Below are 6,000 nucleotides of genomic sequence, written 5' to 3'. Positions count from 1 at the left end.
TACAACCCAGAAAAACAGAAGAGAAAAAAAAAAAAAACCAATTTGTTTTCCCTGCTCCTCACCCCCTCTTCTCCCCACACCCACGCACCCAACCTCCCCACCCTCGCACCCAACCTCCCCACCCTCGCACCCCACCCTCTGCACCCAACCTCGCACCCACTACCTACAACCCCAAAAAAAAAAAAAAAAACCCAGAAAAAAAACCCATTCTCCTGGGCGAGGAGAAAATGGGCAGCGGGGGCGCTGGGGGGGGTGGTGGGGTGGGGGAATGGGTGTGGAGGGGAGAGGGTGGGTGCGAGGGGGGCGGACGAATTGAGTTTTTTTTTTCTTCTCTCTTCTTCTTCTTCTGCAAGTTGGGTGGGTGGGTGAAGGGTTTACCGTTGTTTTTTTTTTTTTTTCTTCTCTCTTCTTCTTCTTCCCTCTTCTTCTTCTTCTTCTTCTGCAGGTTGGGTGGGTGGAAGGGACGTGTTTGCTGCTGTTTTTTTTTTCCTTCTCTCTTCTTCTTCTTCTTCTTCTGCGGGTTAAGGGGGGGGGGGGGTGGGGTTGGGTGGGAAGGGACGGGTTTGCTGCTGTTTTTTTTATTTTTTATTATTCCTTCTCTCTTCTTCTTCTTCTTCTTCTTCTTCTTCTTCTGCAGGGGGGACGAACTGGGTTTCCCATTGTTGTTGTTGTTTTTTTTTTTTTTTTTTTTCCTTCTTCTTCCTCCTCCTTTCTAGGTTGCAGGGGGTTGGGTTTGTGGTGGGGGGAGGGGGGATGAACTGGGTTTGGTTTGGTTTGGGTTTTTTTTTTTTCTCTTCTTCTTCTTCTTCTTTTTCCTTCTTCTTTTCTGGGTTGCAGGAAGATGATGGGGAAGAGAGAGGGGGGAGATGCACGAAAGGAGAGGGAAGATGATGGCTAATGTTTTTTATTTTTTTATGTACTTTATTATTATTATTTTAATATTTAAATAATATTAAATGATTTTTTTTGTTTTTAATAATTTTTTTATTAGTTTTTTAATAAAAATAGGTCCCGGATCAAGCCAGCATTTAACTGAAAAATAAACGGCCAAGCAAACGGAAGATATAACATTGACACAAATTCGTAAGATGAGGTATGACATTGTCAATTTTAAAAGATGAGGTATGAAAGTGTCATTTAACTCATAGTTAAGGTAGTTTTTTGTACTTAACTCTTTCTTTTAATTGACTGACTTCTTAAAAGACCATAAAACAACTCAACCTTGAATCCAAATTAAAGCCAAACGGTCAATTGACCAGACACAGAGAGAGAGAACCAACGGTTAGTCTAGCCTTACCATGTTTAGCAGATAAGGGTAAGTAGGTCCTACTAATCCTTTTTAGTAGGTGTCAGTGGAAAATTTGCACATTGCTTCTGTAAATATATATATATATATATATATAATTTTTTTTTTATAATAAAAAATAGATCATATCAGACAGATGCCTCTCAGCTATACCTTTTGTTAATTGTTAACTTAGTCGGCAATTTCAACGTACTTTCTTCCCATGTTTAATCGCCAGTCAAAGCAGCCGCGTGAGGTGGTGATTTCAGTGAAGGGGACAGAGCCATCTTCCTTGCCCTGCAAGTTAATCTACATATATTTTCCCATTTCGATCTATAAATGAATCAAGGACATAACCACAACGCACTTACCAATTATTGAACTACTCTCATTATCTATATATACATCTCTCAGTTTCCTCAGCTAATTGAAGACTAAAGCAAGAAACCACAAACAGTTACATCACCTTGCTCTTTCTAAGAGTTATTTTGATCGAAAAAAGAAATACAAGAGGTTCGAAGCGAAGATACAATGGCGGTTTTCTCAACTTTTCTCAATTGCTTCATGCCATCGTCCCAGGTCTCCGATGAAGCGGCAGCTAGCTCTGCAAGTGCAAAAGTGCCTTCTTCAAAGGATTCCAAGAAAAGCAAGTCAAAATCATCGTCATCAGGAGCTCCCGTATTAGTCTCTTACTTCCCCCAAAATTCGTATTTGTCTCGGTTGTAAATCTCCTGCAAAGTAATATGAAAGTTTTGGCTCATATGGGTTAATTTCGAGATCGATAATATTTCTCATTCAGTACGTTCAATCTTCCTTTTAAGTAAATGAAAAAGTAGGGAATTATAATATTTACTTTTTTATATTTGTTAAAAGAGAAGACTATTTCTCTTTAGTTATAGTATACGATTCATTGTAATCATGATTTATTAATACAAAATCAGAGTTTTTCAGTTTACTTTTCTCACAATTGAACTTTCCTAGCAACCAAACAGGTTAGGGTTTTCATATTTGCATCTACAAAAGGTACTTTTACATTTAAGGGCGTCCTTTTGAGTATTGCCACTCGAATTTAGGTTATTTATTTACTTTGGAAATTTCAAAAGAACTTATTCTTCAAAGATTACGTTGTGGTAAAGCAAAATTTTTTATATATGTATCCGAAAGATATACAATCAACATGATATATCAATGCACATATTATATTAAAGATAAACGATGTAGTTGATATGCCTTATTTTTAAAGTATATTAATAAAAAAATCGAATTCATGTATTATAATTTAAGTAACAATTATATCAAAAAACTACTTATGGAAAAGAAGAAAATCATGAGGATGGTAGGAACCACACCATTTGAAACTATTCACAAAATGACATGGACGAATAGACCCATAAATATGACTTTATTAAACGGTCCCTGTCTTCTTGTTCTCCAAGTCGAAGCTATTGATACTTGCTGGTTCCTAATATTTTAACTTTCTCGATCTCGTGTAACCAAGTGGCACTTAGATATTAACAGACTAACAGTTGAACGGAGCTGAAAGTGTTGCATTTGATTATCAACATCTTGTGTCATCAACTGTTGGAAGTGCACCATTTCAATCCCTTGGCCCGCAACTATTTATCTCTCACATTTCAATATTGCTTTTAATTGGAATGGCGCGCATGGTCCCCATAATATCCACAACCATGAAAATGTCGTCTGTGACTATTAACCATGACAAAATGAGTCAAGGGAACACACAGACACAGTTCTTCCTTCTCTGCTTTGAATAATGTCAATTAAATAATAGTTACATGACCGATTTCTCTCGCACTTTAAATTACGTTTAGAAAAATGGTAAGTATATCATTTTTAAAAATTATATTTTGTATTTTACAAAATGTGGCAATAAAGTAAGACTGCATAATTTAAAAAGAGAGATTATATTCTCATCCCAAATTACTTCTCCCATATCCTTTTAATTTTTTAATATTTTTCTATCAAGTGTTAGTGGTGTGTAGAAAATATTAAAAAATTAAAAAAATGTGGAAGAAATAATTTAGGATGTGTAAATATAATCTCTCTTTAAAAAATAAAAGAGGGTCAACAACCACATCAATTCATGTATAAAAACATAATTAAAAAAAAAAAAGTCTCTTTAACATCACATTTTTGTTTATACACAAACAAAGCATATTTTTAATATTAATTTGACACGTTTCAACATGCTTTCTTGTCAATCTACATGGAGTCCTTTGTCTGGTCAAAGCAGCCACCTTCGCAGTACCCACTATTACTAACAACAAAGTCTACAGAACTTTCACATTTTCCTTGCTTTGCAAGTTAATGGAGGAAGTCGTCAAAAAAACTTCCACATTTCCGGGTAATTGTTTTTATGGCCCTTCAAGTCAATAAAGAAAGAAAGTCACATTTCTATCTCGCTATAAATATTGAGCAAGCATATACTAGCTAATCAACAACCCAAAACAACTTATATCTCTACAATATACTCATCCCATCTCTCTCTCACTTTTTGTTATTCATTTCCCATCCATTTCTACTTTGCTAAGCAGCCTCAGTCAAGTCCAAACCGATCACACAGCAGTATAGGAATGGCCATGCTCTCAGCTTTTCTCAATTGCTTCTTTCCATCTGCATCGTCGCAGGTCTCTGATGATTCACGATGGTCTAAAAGCAGCGGAAAAAAGCCTTCTTTAAAAGACTCCGTGGAAGGAAAATCACAATCGTCGTCATCATCATCGGGAGCTCCCATACTTATCTCTTACTTCCCCCAAAATTCGTATCTCTCTCGCTTATAAAGTTGTAATACTTTGTTTAATGCAAGAACTTTGAGTACTATTGAATCGATCGAAGAAGGTATCATCATGTTGAACGTATCGAATTCACTTTGCGACGGTGTCACTAACTCTGAGCAGGAGGTGGCATGCATGGATACCAGTTTGACAAGCAGCAAGGCAGACTGAACCCAAGGAAGAATTCATGATCATTCAAAGACAAATACTGGGAACACCAGTTTGCAAGTTTAAATAAAATATCTTTCTTTTGTATTGTTTAAATTATGCGTTTGATGTTTAGGTTAATTAGTAATACAGTAAAACCTCTCCAAAGTAATACTATATAAAGAAATAACATTTTTAAAGTATTAAGAAATTTCAGTTAATTAGTGATACTGTATGCGCGTGTTTGAAATTGGATTCAAAGATACCTCATTACCTTTGAACCAGAAGTGGTCCTCTCAGAACCTGGAAGAGATGTCAAAATTCACATGTAATTTTCTTCTGGGTGATTTTGTATAAAATCAATAAAAAAAAAATATTAATAATATTAATGTTAATTATAATTAAGTTAATCATGTATTGTGATACTTAAATTATTTAAAATAAACAAAAACTATAAAATATGTAGCTAGCACCCACTTCAACTTACACCCCCTTTCTCATATTTTTTATATTTTGAAATAGGTCAATATGGATTCAAACACTTCAACGCAGTGTTAGTTTTCTGGTTCTGTTTTTTACATTTGAATTCAGACACTACGTTGCAGTGTCTGTTTCCTAGATACTTTTTTTTTCCGTCACTCACTTATGCTTCACACATCGAGCCACTCTTGTTTTCTACATTTAGCTGTAGACACTTCAATGTAGTGTCTGTTTCTTGGTTCTGTTTTTTGGATATGGATTTAGTTGTTATGTTGTAGTGTCCATTTACTGGTTCGTTTTTCCATTCCTCACACATAGCCTACGTTTCACACCTCGCGTGCCTCTTGTTTTTTACATTTGGATTTAGACACTGTAACGTAATGTCTGTTTCCTTATCCTATTTTTTTACATTTGGATTCAAACACTAAGTTGTAGTGTCCGTACTCCTGGTTTTGGTTTTTTTTTTTTTTTTTTTTTTTTTTTTTTCCATCACTCACACGTCGCCTACCCTTCACACCTCGTACGACTCCTTTTTTTTATTTTTTATTTTTAAATTTGGATTTAGACGTTACGTTGTAGTGTTCATTTCCTGATTCTCAGGAAGCTAATGTACGACCACTCCTTCCTGAACCCCATCACCACCATCCAGTTTATGATCTTGTGGAGGTCATTGATGGTTCTTAAAAGAATCGTGATGTCATAGTCACTGATCGGCTAAGCTGTTGGTGAGGTATGGGCCACCTAAGACCTTTTGTTATCTCTATTATAAATAGGTAAAAGTTAGAGAGATAACCTTTACTAGTGATAGGAGCGAAGCAGGTGTAAAATATCACATTATAACTATAACACAAGGGAATGACTAATAAAAGTGGGAGGAATAGATACTGATGCAATTTATCTTTCCTTTCTTTCTCTGTGTTTTGATTGAAGTCGAGTGCTTTATTTATAAAGCAACTAGCATTATTACATTTTGAAATTTACATCACATGACTTTGAAAATACGATCCTTTTGTTTCCAAAGTCTACATCACATTTGTGGGCATTGAAAAATCTGTGTGGGCATTCATAACAATGCCAATGTTTTCAACAATCTCTAAATATATATTCAACTGGCTGATTAATTGGGAGGGAGCTAGTCTGAGAGAACAAAATATTGAATATGTCCGACCATGCCCCTACGCTAAAATCAAACAAATATTTAAACTAAACCTTACTAACTGAAAAGGAGATGTACAATGAGGAATGTAAAATTACAGACGTCAAAAATATGTCCACTTCTATATTGTATCTGCT

Source organism: Pyrus communis, chromosome 2, assembly GCF_041283825.1.
Source record: "Pyrus communis isolate YQ-2024b chromosome 2, ASM4128382v1, whole genome shotgun sequence".
Classification (NCBI taxonomy): domain Eukaryota; kingdom Viridiplantae; phylum Streptophyta; class Magnoliopsida; order Rosales; family Rosaceae; genus Pyrus; species Pyrus communis.
Note: the sequence above shows the minus strand (reverse complement) of the source record.